General features: G+C 38.6%; 1 long non-coding RNA gene across 2 annotated transcripts in view; it reads left to right on the top strand.

Annotated features, from left to right (window-relative positions):
* LOC105885175 (uncharacterized) overlaps positions 1–25,038 on the top strand; it is a 434,201-nt gene that overhangs the window by 179,367 nt on the left and 229,796 nt on the right. For both annotated transcript variants that reach the window (XR_012919005.1, XR_012919004.1), the window contains exon 4: positions 12,610–12,671. This is a non-coding gene — a long non-coding RNA (uncharacterized LOC105885175). The remainder of the gene's footprint in view (positions 1–12,609; positions 12,672–25,038) is intronic.

Genomic DNA, 25,038 nt, shown 5'->3' with positions numbered 1-25,038 from the left:
GTAATACTGAGGATAAAATAAGACATGTAAATGAAAATACTTAGTAAACTGTAAAACACTCTACAAACATAAGTTATTCTTTAAATATGTTTATCAGTAAAATAGAGAATTCTTAATTGACAAGGATATTTGGAAGATATAAAAAGATGTATAAATATAGTTGCATGGAAAAATACAATATTTACATTAGGAAGTAGGTTAATTTTCTTACTGGCTAAAAATCTTGGTGAATGCTATTGCAAAATCATGTTAATGAGTTGACTATGGCTTTTTATACCTTTCTGACTCTGAGGATAGGGCAGAAAAATACCACTTCAGGGTGGGCAGTCTGACTCAGCTGCACAGGTGATGTTAAGTAGTTTGGGCATTCTGATTTTAAGGTGTTATCCCTACTAAGCAAACTGCATTCTTGCAGACAGAAATTTTATCTGAGGATTTCCTTCTTGAAATGTGCAACTTTCCCTTCAGTGTCTCCATTTCCCCCTCTTGAAATGGTCATCAGCAATAGTGGTATTTTACAGTCACATTTGTACAAGCAATCTGTAAGAAGTGTGATTTCATTATATTCTGCATGTGCCAGTCTTATACTCTGGTCAGATGTGGGGAAGGGCAAAGAATTGCATCCAATAGATGCAGAATGACCTCCTAGTGGAATCTAAACTCTTTTGAGTGCATTTCAAAGACTGTGGGTGAAATACTAAAATTTAATTGTCCCAGTGTGTTCAGGCACATAGAGTAAATAGCCCTTCATTCCACATACTCCTTCAGTTCTAGAGAGCCTTAGCTCTTCTTTGGGGAAAAAATTCCCATTCACCACTGACACCAACACCGAGCTGATCATTACCGGAAAGAGTGACTCCAGTGCTCCTCCATGTTGCTGTGAACATGGCCCTGGAAAGCACTAAGTGAGACATCAGAAATTTATCACTCACTCTTATTCAATGGTGCATTCAGAGAACCTAGAAGTAGGGGCCATCACTCCCAGGTGTGGGATCAAAGTCATGGCCAGTTGGTAGTCCTTTCTCTTCACGCATTATTCCATCTACTCGGATCTAACTATTCTAAAAAGCTGCCTTTCCAAAACTCATGTAAGGAGGAAAAGCATGGCTCCTTTTCTGGAATATGAAGTCTATGAGATATCAGTACAAGTTCCACAAAATAAGGAGGTATTCTAAGGTCAAACGAGTTTAAGAAATGTTGAATATGTCCCCATTAGAGATATAAAATGTACGTGCGTGTATCAAAGGCTGCAAAATAAAATAAAATACACTCAGCTTTCCTGAAGTTATTTGACTTTGGAACTGTTTTATTTAGTAAAACTCAGTAACATCTTGAATACCTCTTGTTCCTAGATAGAAGTAAAATGCTGTTCTTAGAGAAGTCTCAGTGAGTAGTTCTATTGAAGGCTGAAGTCCATGCCTTAGATTGAAGAAAAGTTGAACATAGCTTAGGTAAATATTGTAAATAGGGAATACATGGTTACTATCCAAGGGTTCTTTTAAATAGCCTATTCTTTATTAAATTGGAAAACTGTAGAGGAGGAGGAAGGCTGCAGTAAGCAATCAGCGCCTGAGTCCATTCATCCAGTAAATCTTTTCTCAATATTAATTCAGAAAAAAATTTGTTTCTTCTTTTCTGTTGGACTGGATAGATGATAGATTTCATGGAAAATCCCTTGAAAATGTTGAAATTGACTCTTCCTCTTCCTCTGCCCATTTGCCTTTCTTTATAAGGAATGAGTATGGGTTTGATTTATAACTATTATGGTTTGTATTTGATGGGACCCTATGGAAACCTACTAGCCAAGGGAAAGAGTAATCGCTAGTAGTTTTAACTTTAATCACAGAAAAATCCTTTCCTTTCCTTCAACCTTTCCATGGCTCTGTGATGGTGAGCCATGTATTTCATAGAGCCTTTCCAATAAGTGCTAAGATTATATTTTCTTTCCATAGGCTCTCCAAAGTGTGTTCTCTTTCTACTCACAAAATAGCCAGGAAGCTGTTAGGTAATGAGATCAACTCTAGTCATCAGACACATCATTTTATCCCTCCTCTAAGAAGATTTTCTTGATCAGCTTTCTTCTTTAATCACTGTATCCGCCAATATCTCTTCAGAATTTATTCGGTTCATAAGATGTCATTTTACCTATGGCGACACAGAGCTCTGCAACTGACCTCAGTCCATTCATATGGATATTTTCTCTGCCAAGTAGAATTTAAAGTGCATTGGTGGCAGGTAGAATATATTTAATTCTTTCATACTGTCTTCAAAGTCTTACATGCAGTGTTTTGTACAGAGTAGGCATTTGGTATGTTTGAATTGACTTAAGAATAATTTGCATGAAGTAAATGTGAGAATATCTGCTCATCTCTTGAGGTTTCTGTGTTTTGACTACAGCATGAACATTGGAGTCCACCTGACCTGAGTTCACATCCCAGGCCAATAATATCAATAATTTTCGTACTCTTGATCGACTTGCTTATCTTCTCAGATTCCATTTTCTCACATAAAAATGGGGCTAGTATATCTACAGTTTCTTAAAGGACCAAATAAAGAGCAGTTAGAAGTTTCTGTTCTGATGTCACACAGTTATGGATTTGATTCCCATTTCTGCTTTTTACTTGCTAGTAATACATCATCTTGAGCAAATTAGCTAACCTGTCTGAGCTTCATTTTCCTCATCTGTGTGTTAGGGTCCATAATAAGATTTGTTTCATGGAGTTGTTTGGATTAAACCAAATAATGCATGAGAACCTTAGAATGCTTACTTGATACCTAGTAAGCATTCAGTTAATGTTAACTATTGCTATAGAAGAGCATCTAGCATAATTGATGCCAGGGGGCTTACATACACGTTAGTTCTTTCACCTACTAATTCCCATCTTTAAAATTGCTGCCATGGCAGGTGCCCTTTGTAGATCTGTTGGCTAAAGGGACTTAATACATAACTTCCATTGCATGAATGGCATTCTTCCCCTTTTTCCTACCTTAAATGGCACCAAGTTCTTCTGAAGGAAAGACTTTCTTGGGGAGACAATGACTATCTGGATTAAAAAGAGCTTACATTCTTAAAAGTGTGGATTGGAGACATTTTTCATTGGACACAGCCATTTTGTGTTCTCTTGATTTCCTCAGGATATGAATCAGAGAAAAGAACTGAAGTCTTGTCCCAGGAAGAAAGGGGAGGGCAGGCAGAGGATTTTTCACTGGTAAGGCAATTTGCACACTTGTCCTTTTCATAGTGAGTCATGGTCTGTGATACATTTCATCGCAATTTGTATGAGTTTCCAATTCGGGAATTAGACATGCCAGCCAAATAAGGGAGAGACAAGAAAACAGACTTTTAATCCACCTAGTTACCATTCACAGCATTTTAGACGTGGAACTTCAAGAAAATGACTATTCTAGCACCCAACTTCTAGTTATATCTTTGAAGCCATCGAGAGAGAGAATTAGTGAATCACTTTCCACATGTCTTCTGCAGAGCAATTCAACACAGTTTTTTCAATAACCAGCTCTAGTGTTCCAGAAAAAAAGTCTTTCTAATCACTTCCCTAAATCTTTTTTTCTATGACTTGAGGCTAACTTTTATCTTTTTCTTTGCTTTCATGTTAGCTGACCTAAACTCTTCTTAAAATGACACTGTAAATTTTTTTAAGTTATTTAAATTTACATCTCCCTCCCAGTGTTTTACCTTTCTAATCGAGTAGTCCCAACTCATTTAAAATGCTCTCTTAGCATCCAATTTTTTCATACTTCAGGTCATTTTGGGCTACTATTCTGAGGATGTTTCTTAGCTATTCTATAACAGAATCATAAACACCAACACTGTTATCATCAGCCTTTCATATCTGTAGGTTCATCATCCATGGATTAAACCAACCACAGATCAAAAACATTTGAAAAAAAAATGGATAGTTTTTCATATTTTTTTCTTGTCATAATTCCCTAAACAGTACAATAGAACAATTATTTATGTAGTACTTACATTGTATTTGGTATCATAAGTAATCTGGAGGTGATTTAAAGTATAGTAGAGGATGTGTGTAGGTTATATGAATATACTACACCAGTTGATATAAGAGACTCGAATATCTGTGGCTTTTGATATTCAGAGGTGGTCCTGGAATTAGTGCCCCACAGATACAGAGGGACAACTATATATTCACCCAGATAGCCCCAGATTTAAGTGCCACTCAGAGTACATTATAGGTGCTTAAAATGTTGACTGAATAAATAAATATGGCCTCAAATTTGTACAGATTTGAATACTTTATGGAAAACTGACATTCCTAAAAAAAAAAAAAAAAAAAAATCCTGTCTGCAACTGTCTTATTTTGGCCTCTCCCTCCACCAAAAAGATCTTACCTTAGGTTATAAAGCTAGTATGTGTCAGAGTGGAGACCAGAACTTGTCCTCCAATTCCTAGCCACGTAAGTTTATTGCCTTCACCTGAACATTTGCTAATGCAGAGCTGCTAAAGTGTCTTAAAAAATATGGACACCCCTCAAACTCAACCTCATACTTGTAAAATGAAGAGAATAGCAGAAGGAGTACATACTAGTTCTCACATGTCTTTGTTTCGGGAGTACAGCTGAACATCATGTTATTTTTACATTGTAAAATGCAATTTGTTCATAGTTAGCTTTTATGCTTCTCTGCCTCTGAGTGCTGATTCCTATTGCCTTTTCTACAAGCATATCGTTTGCTACCGTGGCATCTCTACATTTTGTTCTGGCTATGAAACATTAATAGCACACGATAGGGCACTTTGAAACTCTTCATCACCAAGAAGTAGGGCACCGTGGTGCCTTGATTAAATGGTGCAGGATCAGTGTGAGGACCTTGGTTCGCCTTGTGATGAAATCCTTGCTGCTTCATGATTTCTTTCCATGCAAAAGTATTCCTTTCATTACTTCACTGGAGTTCAAAGTCAGCCAAAAGTGGGTATTAAATAATCAGGGAGACAGGGTCTCTTGCATTGAGCTTTTTAAAGGCAGGGACTACATCAGAAATTTGCATAGCCCCAGGCCCTAATCCAGGGCCTGGTATAGAACAGGTACTTAATACATGTTTATTATATTGAATTGACATCTATAAGAAAATTCAAGGAATCTGAGGCTTAGTTGTGACTTTGTCCATAATGATGTGACCTTAGATAAATCACTGAGCTTCTGTTTTGTCATCTGCAAGATGGGATCCGTGCCTACCTTTAAAGGACTAATGGAATGTGAGAGTCCTATGAAATTGGGCCTTAAAGAATATTTGTTTTAGACTTCATAGACTAGATGGAGTTCTAGACTTTAAATGAATAACTTAAAAACTAATGGTTTTTGTGTGAATAATCAAAGCAAAGGGGCTCTTGGTGACCTACTGGTGGATTACTATTTTTAATTAGGAATTTATTTTTTGACAAATTCTTACAACCATCACTATCTGTTTTCCCCCCCTTAATTCACATTTCATTATGGTCATCTTTACTGTTGAAATTGTCAACTTGAAGATATGTTGAGAAATGGTGTGTGACAATCTGGATTCATAAATCTTAACAGGAAGAGCCTGGAGCCAAGCGGCTCAGCGTGTTATGCAATCCGTTAAGTCAGGCTTCTGGAATATGTGAGCAGTCTACCACTTTCTCGTTAATCTGAGGCAGAATGCCCAGAAAGAGTATTTCACAAAGGTTAGTGCAAGAGAGAAGCCCCATGAGCAATGGTTGGGTGCTGTATAATGGAGCAAACTTATTGCATTTATCAATGAAAGAAGTCTGTATTCTAACGTTGCCTTGCTAAGAAAGTCCCTGTAAACTTGTAAACGAACAACTTTGCTTCCTCGATGGCTCTCAAACCTGAGTGGGCATCAGAACCATACTTGTTAAGTCACAGATGGCTGGGTACTGCCCTCAGAGTTTCTGATTATGTAAATCTGGAAAGGGGTGGATACCAAGAATATGTAATTATGACAAGTTCCCAGGTGGTGTTAATGCTAGAAGTACAGGGACCACACATTGAGAACACTGTGCTACTTGGTTTCCCTTAAGATTGCCAAGCCTGGTAAAACCAAATATTCTACGGACTGCAACTCTTTTCCGAGACTGATGTAATGAAATGAGACTTAGATAAGCCATCAATAGCACAAACCGCAGGCAGGCATCTATGGGTCAGAGTGTCTATATAGACTTACAACGAACACTAGGTAAAGAAAACCAGAATTGTTTGTTTGCTTATTAAGTTAAGCTTTCAGTTCCACTCCTTCATGGCTTTATAGAACACACTATTGTTGTCTATTCCAAGTTCCTTCTACAGTCACCTGAAAATACATTGCCCGAATCTTAAAAACAAAGGTGAAAAAATATGTGTCCATTTTCTCTCAGGTTGTCATTCCAGGTTGTCATCTCTTTCCCAACATATGTGCCATGTATGCAGGTATCCTACCCTCTTGCTTTATAATCTAATTAAATACTAAGCAGTAATTTTGTACAAGCTATTTTAAGTCAAGTTCTTATTTTGTATAGGTACAATGTTATCTACTGAAGTTCTTTTCCTGGAAGCCATTCCATATTCCATTCAAAATCAGCACCCATTGAGTTACTTCTTATGCCAAGCATTATTCTAGGTACTTAGAAAAAGCTCCATTGGTGACCGAGATGGACACCAATCCCTGCCCTTGCAGAGCCGACAGTCTAGCAGAGGGAGACAGACAGTAAACACATAAGACATGAATCAATATATTATATTTCTGGTAGTAGATGCTACGGAAAGGAGGAAATTAAAACAAAGTAGTGAAGTTCAAGACTGCAGGATCTGGCAGAGGACTGTGTGCACACTTGCAATTTTAAATAAGGATGTCTTTTGAGCAAAGATCTGGGGCGGGTGAGACTATATCTCTGGGGAAGAGTGTCGCGGGCAGGGAGAACAGCCTGTGCAAGAGCCCAAAAGCAGGAATCAGCCTAGCACATTTAAGGAACAGCAACGAGGCCAGGGTGGCTGAAGTGAAGACTGGGAAAGGAACGTGATAGGTCAGAGAGATAACAGAAAGGCAAGAGCAAGACCACATAAGGCTTTGTAGGTCCCTGAAAAAAGACATTGGCTTTAATCTGAGTGAAATGGGAGTCACTGCAAGGTGTTGATGAAGAGCTGACTTTTTAAGCAGGATCTGTCTGGATACTATGCTGAGAAAAGGTTGAGTAGGGCAAGGATAGTAGCAGAGACTAGTTAGGGGACTATGCCAGTAACCCCAGCAAAAGATGATGTGGCTTAAGCCATGGGCTGGTCAGTAGAGGTGGTGAGAAGCAGTCCAATTCTGGATATATTTTGAAAGTAAAATTCAATAGGATGTCATAATAGATTGGATGTAGAGTGTGAGAGAAAAAGGAAACAAAATTTTCTCTTGAGCAACTGGAAAGATGAAATTGCTATTATCATATGATATTGCTGACATCAATTGAGATGGCTGTAGGAAAAGCAGGTTTGTAAGGAATACTAAGATTTGGATTTTGGACATATTGAATTTGAAATGACTATTAGACACATGATTGTAGATGTTGAGCTGGTTGTTGATTACGCACATGTGGAGCTTTTAAGAGTATGTCAAGCATGTCTGGGCTAAAGATGCGGATTTAGGAGTCATCAACGTGTTGGGATTACAAACATGTTGACATTATCAAGTGAGTGGTACAGCTAGAGTGAAGAAGAAGACAGGGACTCAGCTCGGGGGGTCGCCAGCATTAAGAGGTCGAAGAGAGACTGAGGGATGACCATCAAGGTAGGAGAAGAAAGGTAAGAGGGCACAGTGTCCTAAAAACTAAAAGAAGGAAATGTATCAAGGAGAAGGGAGTAAAAAATAGTGCCAAATGCCGCTGATAGATCCAGTAAGATAAAGACTGAAAATTGTCCTTTCGATTTCATAAGTAGGCCTCACTGGTGACCTGAACAAGAACATAATTTGTCAGAGTAGTGATGGTTAAAGCTTGGTTTAAGTAGCTTAAGAGAATAATTGGACAAGAATGGGAAACAATGAAAAAAGCCAACTCTTGAAGTTCCTGCAAAAGGAAGCAAAGAAATGGGATGAAAACAAATGGGGGAAGTGGGGTTAAGCTAAGGGGTTTATTGTTTTGGATTAGGAGAAATGACAATATGGTTGTGTGATGATCCAGCAGAGAGGGACAGGTTTTTATTTTTAATTAATTATTATTATTATTTTTGAGACAGAGTCTCACTCTGTTGCCCTGGCTGGAGTGCCATGGCGTCAGCCTAGCTCACAGCAACCTCAAACTCCTGGGCTCAAGCAATCCTCCTGCCTCAGCCTCCCGAGTAGCTGGGACTACAGGCATGTGCCACCATGCCTGGCTAATTTTTTCTATATATTTTTAGTTGGCCAATGAATTTCTTTCTATTTTTAATAGAGACGGGGTCTCACTCTTGCTCAGGCTGGTTTCGAACTCCTGACCTTGAGCGATCCTCCCACCTCGGCCTCCCAGAGTGCTAGGATTACAGGTGTGAGCCATTGCGCCCCGCCCAAGAGAGGGACAGATTAATGTTTTAGGAAAGCTAGGGAAGAAGAAATTCCCTAAGCAATTTCACTGGGTCAGCAAATAGTGGTGTTCCAGCCAGTGTACAGCAAGTGTTACAGCAAGTGTTAACAGCGACTGACCAGGGAAAGAACCCAGCACCACACAGAGAGTCGGAGAATCAGCCTTTATTCCACTGGCGGGCTCAGAGAGGCATGCCACCAAATTCTGAGCACTGCTTCCTTGTTCTCCTCCGGTTTTATACACTTCTTGGGGTTACACACAACCAATCAACTGTGAGCATGAGGAGTTATCCAATCAGCAGTGGGATTCAAAAAGTATCCAATCAGCAACAAGCTTTACATATCCAATCAGCAGTGAGATCCAAAAAGCATCCATTCAGCAGTGAGTTCAGCCATGGGGTCCCAGGGTAGGGTTTTTCCCTATCAGTGGCAGAATCTAGTGTCCAAGTGGGAGATTTGGCTTCAGATGGGAGATAGGATATTTTCATTCACAGTAACAGGCATGCTTAGGGGAACAATGCTGCTGGGGAGTGGGTAGATGTAGTGGTGGGACCCTGCTTAATATTCCTTTTGATTGCTTTGGTTTCTCCATGAAGTAGGAAACAACATTTCTCATAAAATCTCAAATATTCTTCAAAAGAAAATAAAGCCCAAGTATATGCTTCTATAAATATTTATTCAAAAGATAAAATACAATGAAGCCAAACACACACAAAAACTATGCCATAAATGATCTGTTTAAGAAGTTTTTACAAACGAATCAATGGAGGTTTTTAAATAGGGATCTAATGTGTTTTCAACTAGGGACTCTTCTTGGCAAATGTCTCTGTATCAAGCATAGCCATTCTTCATTGCTCCACTAATCTTTAAATTTGTTCATAATTAGGGATAATTGTATAGAAATTTTTTAGTTGCCAATTCAATGTTCATAAATGTCTATAGCATTTTTAGATGTTAAATGTGGGAAAGGTGATTTTCACAAGGAATTTTCAATGGTCCCTGGCTCTTCATTTCAACAAGGTGGCTGACTCTACCACCTGTCAGTGCTGTCCATTTGGTACTTTGTTGATATTGGTTGTAATTGTTAAATAGATATAAATAGGACTTTTAGCTATTCTTATTTATGATAAGTTCATAAACTTAAATCAGAGATTGGAAGCACCTATATGATTTAAGAGACAGAGAGAGAGAGAGGCGGGGGGGTCCTTTAAATTGTTTCTGGGGTAAAAAGAAATGTCACTTTCTGGAGGTTAGAAACTGTAGTTGAGTGCTTTGCTTGAACAAAATTTACAAAACACAGCTTGGTAAGGCATTGCGTAAATATGCTACAGTGGCAATTGTCTTAGTTCAGGCTGCTATAACAAAATACCATAAACTGTGGCTTATAAACAACAGGAATTTATTTTTCACAGTTCTGGAGCCTGAAGGTATGAGATCAGGGTGCCAGCATGGTTGTGTAGGGACCTCTTCTAGGTTACAGACTGGTAACCTTTTGATGTATCCTCACATGGAGGAAAGAGAGTAATAGAGCCTTTTATAAGGCCACTAACCCCATGCATGAAGGCTCCATCTTTATGACCTAATTTTTTCCCAAAGGCTCCACCTCCTAATAGCATCACATTGGGGGTTAGGATTTTAACCTATGAATTTTGAAGGGACATAAACATTCAGTCCATAGCAATAATACTTATTTAACATAGATGTTTTAAGAATACTCACTGAGATTTTTTTCATATTGGTGATTGAGTTTGATTAAAGGAGGAATAACCAATATTGAACTCAGGGTTGTAGGGAAAATGAAATAAGATTGTCCACATAAAATACTTATTACAGTGCCTGGCCCATGGTAAGTGTCCAATACATTATTTTAATAGGTATCAAGGTGATAGGGTTCCTTAAGAAAGAATCAATAATATTGACAAAATTAGGGACTTTTTTTGTTGTTGCTATTGTTTTTTGATGGGGTAGGGACTACTTACCTTTTCTATATTATAGCCAATATTATTTTATTGAGAATCAACACTTAGCAGCAGAAACACATAAGTGTCAGGTGGACAAGTAACAATTCATTCAGCTTTTTAGGTGCCAGGCACTGTAATAAACATCTTATATACACATAGCCCTGAGCAGTAACTTGTATTAACCCAATTGTATAGATGAGGAAATTGAGTTGGGAAGAAACGATTAAGTGCCACAATGGGAAAGCTCTCTACAAATTGTTAAGTAAATTAAAAGACTGACCCTATCTACTAAGCTGTCCATAAAAAAAGCAAAATCCTCACCAGGGTCACTATGGGATTTGGTTCCTAAGCCCCCAGTCTTCTTTTCACTATATTGTTATTGAATTGCTCATCTAAATCCAACCCAAATTCAAATGCGTGTTGCTGGCTTGGTCAGAATCAAGGAGTCAGCTTACTTTGCTGGTGATCTTGGGATTCAGTTCATGCTGCTGAACATGTATGTGGAGTTGATTCACTCTTTTGTATCAATAAAGGCTGAAGACAAAAGGAAAATCTCACCTTTTGAACCATGAGAGAAAAAGCTCTTCCCATTCCAGAAGACCATGATATAGTTTCTTTGGATCCTGGCTGTGTTTCAAATTCAAACAAGTATTGTTCTGGTTCATGAAAAACAGAACATTCCCTGTCTCTTCCTATAGGAATGCCAAAATGGATAAAGAAACAAAGAAAGAACCTAATTTAAAAATGTTTCTATTCAGAACAAAAGAAAATCAATTAGAATAATAACTTATTATTATTTTTTTTTTTTACCAAGGGGAGAACCAAATTGTAGTAGCTTTGTTTTGACAGCTTTTTGGAGAATTGGAAAGATGTCATACCCCATTCATTCATGGTAATCAGTTGTTGAACACCAAGCAGCTTCATTTAGGAATGAACTGGAACAGTTTGGCAGGCTGAACAACTTACAAATATTAAAATATATTTTACACCTGAGTTTATTCTAGAACAACAACAACAACAAAATAAACCAGTACCAGTATTTTGAAAACTTAATATGGAAATGCCAAACCTCCAGTTGCTAACTCTTTCAGATTTCTTTTTTCTTAAGATGTGAAATTGTAAACTATTCAGTCAGCCTGTAGTTGCCCCCCTACAACTTCCTACGAATAGGAAAAATGATGCCAGAAAATCAAAATGGTTATTTCTTTCTATAACCTAGGGTGGGGAGGTGGGGAATCCTTATTTGGGAAGGGAGAGGAGAAATGCCTGGTTTCCATTATGAGTTTGGTGTGACCGGAACTGTGTGCAAATATATGAAAATTTGCATCTTTCAATAGTGAAAAACTATTCGTTCATCCACGTCCACCAAGGCCAGTTTAGAACAGGAGCAATTTAGGGTAGTTGTAGCATAGAGTTTAATGCCTAAAAGAGGAGCTAAAGGCATAAAATAAATTAGTTACTAAGAGGAATTGCAATTTTCTTTTTCCTCCAAAGAATTTTAATCACCTGCTTAGCATCTATCTTGGATAACCTAGGTACTCTTCCAACCAGGGACAGGCATGTGCACTGATTGTCATGGGTCAGGAGGATGAAGGAGGAGTTCTTCTCTCCTCCCCAGCTCAGGACTTGTTTATACAGCTTATACATTTTATACTTTACACTACAAGTGAAACTTAGTTTCACTATTTCCCATTGCCCAGCAACCAGCTCACTTGCTCCTTTTGGCTTATTGTAGAAGGGCTGAAATCCCAGGACAGAGGGAGAGAAAAGGGAAGAGGACAGAGAGAGACCCAACCCTGCTTCCTCTAAGGAACCTGTGACTCATCCCTGAGTTCCCCCACCCCCAGGCAACTTCCATCAAACCACAGCCACCACCCCTCCCCCTGCCAAATGAGTTGTTAACATTTTCTTTAGTGGTGCAATCTTGTTCTGAGATTACAGGGAATGCTGAGTTTTATTAGGGTTCTTTCAACAAACTCATTTAATCGTGGCTGCCTGTTAGCCAGTGCTGAGTCACTGTCAAAGCTTCGCAGCATTCCACGACACCTAATTCTTCTTTACTTTCCCTTTTCCTTTTTCTTTTTTTAAAGTCCTCCTAATTTCCTTTTTCCTCCAACAGACTTGTCTTTGGAAAAGATTAGAAGAGCCTGTGAACTTGGCTTCCTCACTTCTGTTTCTCAGGTGAGTACCACTCCTATTTCTATTCTGCCAGTATCATTAAAGAACATTTTCCCAGATTTCTGTTGAAGAACTGCCTTTTTTTTTTTTTTTTAATCTTTGTGATGCTGACACTCTTTTAGAATTAACCATGGAAAAACTTGATGACACTTCCATGTTTCTTGTAAAATTCATCTTTGGAGTAATTTTACGGTGTGTGTTTTCCCCTTGGATGTTTTAAAGAGCTGGATTTCCTTCTCTTTGCAGAGCATTCTAGCAGCTGTGTCTCATTTGCTCTGCAAGGGCATTTGAAGAAATTGCTATTTTAGAAGCTGCTTAACATATGGGATAATTGTTTTAAAGCACTTTACAGTTTGCATAGTGCTTTCTCATTATTTTACCCAGCCATTTCTCATAGAAGCCCAGGACATATTATTTACATTTTTCAGAAAAAGAAATAAAGCTACTGAAGACATCACATAACAGCAGCTTGGCAGGGCAATTAATCTTCTAAATTAATCAACAGATTAAAATCTCTTCCTTCAGATCCTTTGATACCTATGACCAGAAACCCTCCTGCCTTTTGACCTGAACAGGTAGACAGCAATACCAGCTGTGCACGGGAGTGTGTAGTCTAGCTAGTTTTAGGTCCACCCTAATAAAGAGCTGCCTCAGTGATTAGATACTAGGACACTGTTTGAAGAGATTGGACACTATTTGGCTAGTTTTATTAAAAGTGGTGTAGTGGGTGGCTAAAAGCACTGGTTTTGAAGTCAGACTTCCTGTGTGTAAATGTTAGCTCCAACTACGTCAGCTGCGAGACATTCGTGAATTATTTAACGTGTCAGACTCATTTATTCTGTCCATGAAATGGGAGCAATAGTTTCTACTTCATGAGATTATTGTTATGAGGCTTAATCAGACAATCCATATAAAGTTCTAAACACCATGCCAGTACTCAGTAAGGCCTTAGTAAATGTTTGCTATTGCCATGCAGTGGTTCCAAAGGTGGTCACCTGGTCATTTTTCCTGAGGTTCATTTAAGTTGATTTGTTTCATGAAATTATACATATGGCCCAGTCCAGACTGGGGATAGTTAGTAGCCTTAAGAGGTAATTGGTGGTGTAGACAGAACTTATACTGGTGTTTCCTCTGCTTTAGAGAACTGTCATAATTATAACTTATTCTATTCTTTAAAACACAAAGCGGCAGTGTCATTCCTCCTAAATAATGCGTATACAGACAAAGGACCCCATTCGATATGCCCGTGGTATTTCAGCTTGGCACTTTGGGAATGGTAGTACACAAAAAGGCAGAAGATGGTATGGATTTTCTTAAAGTTCAAGGTGAAAGTAAGGTACAGAAGGAATAACAGGAATCTATTTAGTTGTGAGTGGGCTCTCATTGGCACACAGAGGACTGAGTCCCATATCTGCCTGTTGCTTGCAGAGTCAACTGGGAAAGGCATTTTGCTTCTCTGTACCTTTGTTTCTCCAGTTATAAAGAGGAATTGTAATACCTGTAGGATGGCCAACTTGTCCCCTATTTGCCTGGGCCATTCCCATGGCAAATGCTACATCCCGGGAACCTTCACAGTCTTGGAGAAAACTGGGATGATTGGTCACCCTAAGTACCTGCCCCTCTCATCTTACTGTATTCACCCTCCAGGCAGTAGATACAAAGGTGCTTTGACATTTCATGAACTGAAGAATATAATCAACTCAATTCTGAACACCTAAGGTCCAAAAATAGTGCTTTGGGTTATTGGAAGGAAAACAGAGAGATGCAGTGTTTATAGGATATTATGTCTTAAGTAAGAATATTGCAACTTATTCTTGGTGCATCATTTTATAAACTGCTTGGGAATATGTAATATGACTGGAAAATCCTATCCAAGGGTATACTGTGTTATATATCATCCTTATTAAGTGTTTACATGTATGTAATTGAAAGTACACACAAGCATATTCATATAAAACATTTAGGACAAGTACTTTAAGGTTATCATGATGATAATTTGCATTGAAAAGACCTCATTTGGATCAACTTTACTTCTTGAGAAGTTCTGTTTTGCACCCAACGCATATTTTGGAAGTGGTTACCATTTACAATAAATTAATCAGTGATTTGTCTTAGAAAACTTCAAAGGAAAACATAATAGTCTGGGGAAGATGGCATAACTGACCATCTACTTGGTATCATAAAAATAAGTACCCACCAAGGAAAAATAGTACATTACTGGGAATTAACTTGAGGCAGCATTTCAATTAATTAATGCACACAGGAATTAGAACAGTTTCCAAAAAAACGATTCATTTAGTTTGCTTTCATATAATGTAGAGATTGTACTTGAGTGAAACTTCAAAATGTACAAGCAAGCATGCACTTGCTTGAAAAATGAAGTTTTTTTTATTGGCTTTTATTTGTGTTCTACCTAGAAGCATCTTATCAGAATCAAGCCAGTGCACACCCTATAAATGCCAAAGTGAGGCTTCTTGTAGACATGCATTGCAGAGATAAATAATGTTAATACATATGCAGTATGTATTTGTAAAAGCATAAAAACAGGCAAATTTGGTCAAACTCAGTTGCTTACTTATGTTAATAGAAGAAACGTTTATTTAAAAAGTTAGACTCATTTTTGCTCATTTATTGCATGGCTGTGAAAAGGGAACATGTAGACCTCTGTTAAGGGTTGGCAAGGGACTCGAAGACCCTGAACATATCACACACTCTTTCTTCATCTACCCCAGGGGACCTGCTGCAGCCCTGAGTCCATGGTACTCAGGAATATCTTGTTAACGTATATTGAATGTTCTTTGTATTAATGATCATTCAAAATAACACAATAAAACCAGAGTGAAAAGGGCATGGCCTACCATTCCACATTCAACTTTTCCCCAAGGAATGAACTATTTTACCTCTCAGACAGAAGCAAAGAACTCATTCAGAAGCAGAGCAGAAGGCCGTTGGAGTTATTGTTGTTTATATTCCCCTGGACAGAGGAATAACTATGTCGGCTTCAAAGGCCTTTTCTTCCACCTTCCATCTTGGCATGCTCCTGCAGGAAGAAGCCTCCATTCTATTCCTACACTTTACAAATGGAAACCCAGAAAAGGGAATATTTGTCCAAGGTCACAGATGCAAACCTTCTCAGATGTTTGCTAATCCTAATTTAATTTTCCCACACTTCGCCAAATGCAGCTGTAGGTAATCTTTTTGGGTTTGGCCCTGTTTTAGTTTAGGAAATACCCTCTTCCCCGGGCCCTCCCCACCATCCACTGTGATCAAGAGCCCATCACTCCTTAGGCAGCAATACTTTCTTCTCTTGCTTTCTAATGGCATTGTCTTTGCTGAGCCAGCACACCAGTACCTCCACTCCAAGGTCTCAAGATAAGGGCATCTTCTTGATGACCCAAAGTGCTGTCTCAATATTAGGGCCATTCCTGCATTTCTCTTTAGACCTACTGTCTTTGATACAGTGATGCATCACTCCAGGCTTGCCCTGATTTCTCTCAGCCTTCAGTGATATGAGTCAGGTCTTTGCCTTATGGTTAATTTAGCTGGTGATGAGGGCAAGCTGGAACTTGTGAGGAGAGACATACACTGCAGCAAACTGAGGTCAGAGCTTGAACAGAACCCCCGAGAAGACAGATTGCCTGTGGCAGCGAGAGCATCATTCCCCAGACAGTAGTGATGCAGACAGAAGGTAGAAAAATGACAGTCTCCTTGGAGGGGCATATGAGGGCACAAAGATTTTTCAAAACTCAGCCCCACAGAGAGGAAATCTGCTTGATGTTTATTCAGGCCCCTTCCTTTTAAATCTTGATTACCCTTGGCTCTGCTAGGCGCTGAAATTTATGCACCAGCGACAGGTGATTCTTATGTAAGAATGGAATCTTGGGTGTGATAAATTTGGTCTTGAGAAATCTCTGCTTAGTTGCTGCAGATGGCAGTGTCATGATGGCAGAGTTAGACAGCGGTGACCTGCTGGGCTGTGGGCTGGGAAATGGCTACTCAGCTCCGAGCAGTCTGGGTCAATTCCTTGTGCCTCAAGGTCATGACCATGTGGGCACAGCCCAAGTGTAGAGTTGACATTCATTCTAGCAACATCCTTTCCTACTCCATTAGACAATGTTACTAGCTCACCCCAATGTCCCTCAGGAAACAAGTGGTACCCTGAGTTCTCTGCGTACAGCTTTATAATTTGGGGTCTCTATCATGACTAGTCCTGTTAAGGGTCAGTTCTATGCTTGTAAAGAATTGCTTATACTGGAGAATTTGCATCACCTGGCTTGGTTTGGCCATGGAGCCACCTCTATGCACTCCATCCCAGTCAGGTCCATCTGTGATCTAGGATTCTTCTTCAGTGGCAACTTTCAGGTCACATATTCTTAGCCTTATTGTTGAAATTTCCAAAAAGTACACACACACACAATTGTGAACATATAGGCCTTTCTCTAGGGAGAGGGTCTACAGCTTTCATTAAATTGTTGCAGAGGTTTGAGATACAACAAATAGTAAGAGTCACTATGTAAATGAAGAAATATTCTGAAGTATCCCTTGTTTTTATTTCCAACTAGTTTCCCACATTGAATTTCAGATCGAACTTGATCAGAAATTAGCAATATAGGTCAAGATTGGGAGTCAGCTAGACCCTTAATCCTGGCTTAAACTCCTACTCTACATTTTCTGACTATGTGAGCTTAAACATGTTGCTACTCTATGTCTCACATCCTTATTTAGAAAATTGATAAAATGGAAAAAATACCAGCTGCTTCATTATGCTATTGTGAGAATTAAATGAGGCTGTATATAAATCTTGTGATGTCCCTGGCATTTGAGAAACATGTAATAAACAGGAGCTAGTAGTGGTAGGGGTCACATGGAACTCCTGTTTCCGGAGCATGTGGGCTGACACCCAATGCCATGAATCTTCTTCTTTTCTATGTTTTTGAATATTTTATCCTGCCTTTGTTTACTGAGTCGTTAGCTGCCATTCCATACTCCTCATAAGCATCAACATATTTAACCACCGCTCTTAAGAGATGCCACATTCCTATTCTTTAGCCCACTTCCTATGGGCAAAAGAATGAAAATAACTGGCATTAGACTCCTGGCACTACATTTTACAAGTGTTACTCTCTTTTAAAATGAAAACATCCTGTTTCAATAATTTTTAGAATTCATCAAAAATCATATGTAATGTGTAGTTTACCTAGGGACACCTTTTTCTTACCTTACATTATTTGCACTAGCCCACTTGGATTCCTAGCATAGTAAATACCTCCTGTAGTAGATGTTTGCTGAATGAATGAAAAAGAAACCCCTAACTTAAACTAAAAAGAAGGGATGTGGCAATGAGAGCATTAGTTGTTTTGCTAGTGATTCTCTTGTCCATTCTTTTCTCTAAAGACCACTGCAAATATGACTTATCTTGGAAACTATAAAAAAGGCTAACTTTCGGTTAGGACATTCATCAGCCTGATATTAATGTGATTTTTTTCTCTTTGGGGTTTGAGGACAACAGTATCAATCTCAGTCTTTCTTTTTAGAATCAATATTTCCATAGCAAATGTAACATAATCCTCAATGGGAAATTCCATTTTTTTTAGGCAAGAGATGACAGTTTGGTGAGATTGGCCAGGCATATTTTGAAGAGAGAATGCACTAAAAGTGAAAATGTTATGTTTATGAAACTATCATGACAGTTAAATGTGATATACTTGAAAAACATGGCAGGCAATTTCACTGTATATCCGTGAAGTCTATATATCAGCAGTATCAATAAATAGAGTTCAAGGGAATATAAAATTCCTCCCATGTATGCATTTCTGTTAGTCTACCTTATTGCCATACTCCATAGAGGTAGTCAATAAATATTTATTAGATGGATAATTATACTTATTTTATAATATAAATAACATATTATTTATATTGTGGTGGTAAGGAAAATGCAGTAGTCCTCTGTGTAATATATTTATGAACATAATATTTCTGAAGTTCAGTTAACTTATAAACCATTAAAAAAAATGCCTTCCATCTGTTTTCTATGACAAATAGAAACTTGAGAGAATATGCATAAAAGGCTTTTGACTGAGCCTTGTAGAGTGTGTGTGAATTGCCATTTAGTTTGTTAGCATTTGAGTTTTGCAATTACGTCCATTCAGATAGAACAATCCTTTAGGAGCCTCCAACAGTCTTGTGGATATGCACCGTCCCTCTTTCTCCCAATCTTGCCTTTCATAAAAGGAATAAACAAGCAAAATCGGGATGACATTGGCCTGCCTGATCAGGCCCGTGAGCCCAAGTGAGGGCAGCAGCATGTGCTGCAAGAAGTCTCAAGAGCCTGTTGTCCCAGTGGGAGGACTCACCTGGGAAGTTAGGGAGGAGAGATAGTGGGTGGTTAGGACAGAGCTGCCTACAGCTGCCTGCTTCTTCATGAGGTGTCATTGAACCTGGGCATTGGAATCCAGAAGAAAGTGGTCATGTGAGAGAACCAGAGAAATAGGGAGGTCACGATAGCAAAAGGACATGAAACAAAGAGGTTATCCCCCAAAGGAACAGTGGCAATATTCTTTCCTTTATTGCTTTTCAAAGCCTGTACTCACCTTTGGTTACTCAGTACTGTACTTCAGATGTGTTACTGTATCCCTGCATATGCTGCCCCTTGATCCTCCTTGTTTTGCAAGGAGTAATATATTCTAGTAGTTTATCTCACTGCAGGATGACTATAGTTAACCATAATATATTATATAGTTTCAAATAGCTAGAAAGAGAATGTTGAACATTCCTGACACAAAGAACTGATAAATGTTTGAGATGATAAATACATGAAATTACCCTAATCTGATTGCTGTACATTATATGTATCAAAAAAATCACTGTGTATCTCTGGAATATGTACAATTATTATTTGTCAATTAAAAAATAAAATTAAAAAAACATATATAAGCAAACAAACATGACCTTGGTTCTTATGTGGCTATTTCTACGTTAGGGAAAGAGAAAAAGTAATCAGCGTTTATTGGACACCTACAGGTGCCAGGTAACTTTACTTGCTCTTTGACTCAACATGTTTTAGATGGGAAACACTGAGTCGGAGGAAGTTAAGTAACTTATCCAGAGCAGACGCTGAGGTGGCAGGGCAGGGTTTGAGACCCTCGGCTCTCTAGCTTTGCATTTCCATGTGATAACTCCTCAGGACAGAAAGAAAGAGCATGAATAAAAGCACATGCTTGGTGACAAGGACTATTCTGTTTGGGGATTTATGCCCTGCTTCCATGCACTCCTTCTGCGTGCAAGGCCAACACACAGATCCGCTCGTTTACATCTCCACATACGTGAGCCTAAATGAGCCTGTCCCATCTTTCCTACGGATCCAGACACAAGCGTCCTATTTTACAGATCAGGGTCTGTGACTGCACGTCTGGCATCTGGCAGGGCAGGGCGGCAATGAAAGGAGAGAAGGTAGACGAAGGATGGAATTATCAGCGCCAGATCAAAGGGCTGTGTGTGGCCAAATCCCGGAGCACCTTGGTTTTCCTCTTAACCCATCTTGATGTTCAAAAGTAGCTATACTCGAGCTTGAGTTTATTCTAAGACAGTATTGTAACTCATTTGTGGGTCCTTCTTCAGGTAGTTCTATTTAGTGTTTAGGTTCCTGTGCTTCTATCTTGACAGTGTCTGAACTGGCTTTCCTCCTCACCCTCTAGCCTGCCACTCTTCCCTGCTGAGCTTGAATCCCCGGGTGCAAAATGTTACATTGAATGCCAAGTGCAAGGCAGTGGCTCTGTCTGTGAAAGCTAAGTGAAACAAAAGCTTGTTACTTTCTTGTACTTGTTAAAATGTTCTGAAAGACCTTATGTGTTGGTGCCAAGGTCAGGGAGGTCAGCCCACACTTGAGCACAGGCATTTGAGTCTGTCAAATGACTCAGTCAAATGGGAATGTTGGGGGGTTTTGCCTGATATGTGTCAATATCACTATGCATAAAAGATGTCAGTTTGCTATATCAGAGTTTGCTATCACACTCAACCATCAGTTTAAAGAGTGACTAATGTCCTAGTACATTTGTTTTTATAAGAAGTTCCTTGCTACGGGACAGATGAATTTTGATGAAGATTCTTTGGTCTCCTCTTTCCTTTCCTCCTCTCTCCCTATTCATCCTTTGTGCCTCTTCAGTGCTTGTACGAGAGTGGGACGCTCTCCCCCTGCCCAGGGACAATGCCAGCACACATGCAATTACCTGTGCACCATCTACCTCCCCCAGCAGAGTGGAAATTTCATACAGACCTGTTTTCTCACTCAAATATAATTCCTCTGCGTCACTGGTGCCAAGTACAATGGTTGGCACAAACTATACGTTCAATAAATTAATTGTTGAATGAATGCAAGATAGACTTAATAAAAGAAGCACATTAATTTATTTTGCTGCATGTTTGGCTTTGCTGAAACATTTAGATTTTTTCTTTTAGTATTATGCATTCATGCTGCGTCTCTCTTTTCCTCAGTCAATATTTATTTAGTGTCTTTAATGTGCCAGGCACTGAACTATATGCCAAGATGAGTGAGACATGGTCCCTTTTCCCCTGGAAGCTTGAGAGTGGGTCGTTCTAATCATGTTCATTCTGAGTCAGTCAGCCATAGTCAGTGAATTACCAACCACTGTGGGAAGTGGCTCTTTGTAGGAGGATGCAGAGGAAGAAGATGTTTCCCCCATTCTAGAGGCTCTCACAGCTCATAGGATAGTGAACAAATAAATGCATGAAATATATAATAACATAATATATGCCTAGCAAAAGGAAATAATGAGGTATAGTGGAGATGACTTGGGATACTTGTAGAGGTAAAACAATGAGTGTTTTTTACCTCATCCTTGATTTGTGCAACTAGTATGTCATTTTTTTCCATACTTCTGTATGCCCAACACTATGCCAGGGATGGGCACATGCCAGTGAACAAGGGATGTGTGAGACCTGTTTCTAAGCAGGTACAGGCCAAGGCACAGGTGTCTGACTCAGAGTCGAAAATGAGAGTGAGTATGAGTGATAGCTGTGACAGTGAGAGAGCAGAAAGGAAGGAAAGGGATGGTAGGAAAGAGACAGAGCACATCTAAAGGCTCTTGGTCAGTCCCCTGCTCTAGGTCTAAAGAATTCCAAAGATGGTGGAATGTTAACTTTTCCACTTAGAAACTTTTTCAAGAAAGAGCTCGATATTATTAAAGTGACAGAACATGGGTGTCTTAGTCTGTTTTGTGCTGCTGTGACAGAAAACCATAGACTGGGTAATTTATAAAGAATAGAAATTTATTTCTCACAATTCTGGAGGCTGGCAAGTCCAAGATCAAGGTGCTGGCAGGTTCCATAGTCTGGTGAGGGCTGCATCCTCCAGAGGAGAGGAACACTGTGTCCTCACATGGCAGAACAATGTGTGAAGCCTCTTTTATAAGGGCCTTAATCCCATTTATGCGGAGGACACCACATGGCCTAGTCACCTCTTAAAGGCCCTACCTCTTAATATTATCACTGGGCAACACCAGAGTTTTAGGATGAACACATTCAAATCAGAGCAGTGAGTTTAGTAGAATTACGACAAATGTCTAAATAACTTTAGCAATCTAGCGTATTCCCAGTTGACTTGTTTAACTGTGACTTAATATTTTCAATGAATTTTGGGTGTACCCCACTATGTCTACCATCTGTACTCTACCAACCTTTTTGTTTAATAAAGTCTTTTCCCACTTTTTACAGTAGCAAGAAGCATCAGATTTTATGTTCATTTAGTGTATATTTGGTACTTATTAGGGGCATATTTCTAGTGATGAATCCCTAGGAATTCATCAGCTTCAAATCATTGACCATGTGTTGGTATCAATAATCTAGGCCTTCCTTTATAAGATATATTTCAAGGTGTCTCTGGAAGATTCTGTACACTGCAGCTTTGACAAAATGTCTCATAATGATGCTTGTGATTTGGTTTTCATTTCTAAAGGAGGTATGGAGCACAGTTAAATAACATAGAAACTCTAGAATTAAAACAATTTGAAATTTTCGAAAGCACGGCCCTCTTGAATAGTCCTAATTCACTGCTGTGCCTTATTAGGCTTACTGAGGAAGAAAAGACAGGACTCAAAGGACAATTACCTATCATACTATGGCAAAAAGAAGAGAGTTTTCTCTTAAATATTGACCAAATGCTTAATTTTCCTTGGACACAAAGCTAGGCACTTTGACATGTATCATTTCATTCAATTATTTCACTAACCTTGTAAAAGAGATCTCATTATTATTCTGATTATATAGATAAAGATATTGGAGCTCTGAGTGACTGAGGAAGTCCCCTAAGACCATACACTCAATAAATAGGATGAAGAAAATTTAAATCCAGATTTATCGACTCCAAAGTCCTTTCCTTTGGTAGAAATCTCTCTCAGAGTATTCTTACTATGACTTAGAGTCTTTTCTTGGTGACTCTGAGAAATTATTCTCTATCTGAAGTCTAAAGGAGAAGTTCATTGGGTTTTGGATTTTACCTTCTAAAAACCTTTGAGATTTATTGGGTGATACTGTCATTTGTCATTTTTTTTGTCCTACTGCACTTAAAATATGCTAGAGAGCCTCTCTTCAACTCAGCCACCTGTGGTCTTGGCTTTTAATTTCCATGAAAATGGCTGGACACAGTTTTCTTATTCCATCCACACCCAAGGCCAGAGGAGACATTTTATTGGCATTTTTCAATAATCTTTCCCTATTTTGAGTATCTGTTCTCAATTTTCATACTACCTTCTCTTTCTTGTGCATGTGAGAAAGGCGGATACATTTGTTATAATTATTTTATCATGTTAATATATTTATTCCATAATAATTATGACACATATGTATTAAAAGTAAAAATTGCATTTTTTAATCATTTAGAACCAATGCTCAAAGAATGTCCTTACTAGTTGGTTTTAGCAATTTAAGTATATAAGGAGCAGGGGCAAATTTCTCAATTTGGAAGGTGTCCAGATGATAGCCCAGGAACCCAAAGACAGCTCAAACCAAGTTTGAGTAATCCATTGTATATGGCTTATATACAGGCCTACCTAAAGTCAGAGAATTGGATTAGTTATGGGCATAGAATTTTACAACTTAAAGGCGCATTTAAGATCCAACCACTACCTTGTAGAGAAGGAAATTAAATTCTGGAAAGGTTGTGATTTTGCCTAAAGTCAAACAGGAAGTCAGAACAAAATGTAAACTAGTGATTCTCAAACTTTTATCAATAGATAAAAAGGAGATTAATCCCTTATCAGAAATATGGTTTGCAGATATTTCCTTCCATCAATAGGCTGTCTTTTCATTTGGTTGATTGTTTCCTTTGCTATGAAGATGCGTTTTAGTTTGATGCAATCCCACTTGTCTATTTTTACTTTTAAGGCTCGTGTCTTTGATGTCATATTCAAAATATCGTTGCCAAAGACCAATGTCAAGAAGCTTTTTTCCTGTGCTTTTTCTAGTAGTTTTATAGTTTTAGGTCTTAATTTTAAGTCTTTAATCCATTTGGAGTTGATTTTTATATATGGTGTGAGATACTTGTCCAACTTCATTCTTATGCATGTGGATACGCAGTTTCCCCAGCGCCATTTACTAAAGAAATTATTTTTCCCTATTGTGTGTTCTTTGACCCTTGTCAAACATCCATTGACCATGAATGCATGGATTTTTTTCTGGGCTCACTATAATGTTCCATATGTCTGTGTTTTTATCACAGTACAATACTGTTTTAGTTATTATAGCTTTATATTTTTTAATTGGGAGGTTTGATGCCTTCTGCTTTATTCTTCATTCTTCTTGCTCAAGATTGCTTTGGCATACGCAATCTTAAGCAAAAAGAACAAATGGGGAAGCATCAGTCTGCCAGACTTCAAACTTTACTACAAGGCCGTAGTAACCAAAACAGCATGAGATTGGCACAAGAACAGAGATATAGACCTTTGAAATAGGACGGATATCTCAGATATAAAACCATCTTCATATTGTGATCTACTATTAAACAAAACAGATAAAAATATACATTGGGGCAAAGAATCTCTATTCAATAAGTGGTGCTGGGAAAACTAGATATCCACATGCAGAAGATTGAAACTGGATCCCCACCTTTCACCTGTCACAAAAATCAACTCATGATGGATAATAGACTTAAACCTAATATGCAAAACCTTAAGAATTCTGGAAGAAAATGTTAGGAAGACTCTTTTAGACATCAGCCTAGGCAAAAAATTTATGAAGAAGACCCCCAAAGCAATCACAGCAACAACAAAAATAAACAAATGAGACCTGATCAAATTTAAAAACCTCTGCACAGCCAAGGTAACTATCACTACAGTGAATAGACATCCTACAGAATGGG

This window comes from Microcebus murinus, chromosome 4 (genome assembly GCF_040939455.1).
Source record: "Microcebus murinus isolate Inina chromosome 4, M.murinus_Inina_mat1.0, whole genome shotgun sequence".
Lineage (NCBI taxonomy): Eukaryota > Metazoa > Chordata > Mammalia > Primates > Cheirogaleidae > Microcebus > Microcebus murinus.
Note: the sequence above shows the minus strand (reverse complement) of the source record. Positions and strands in the feature narration are given on the sequence as shown.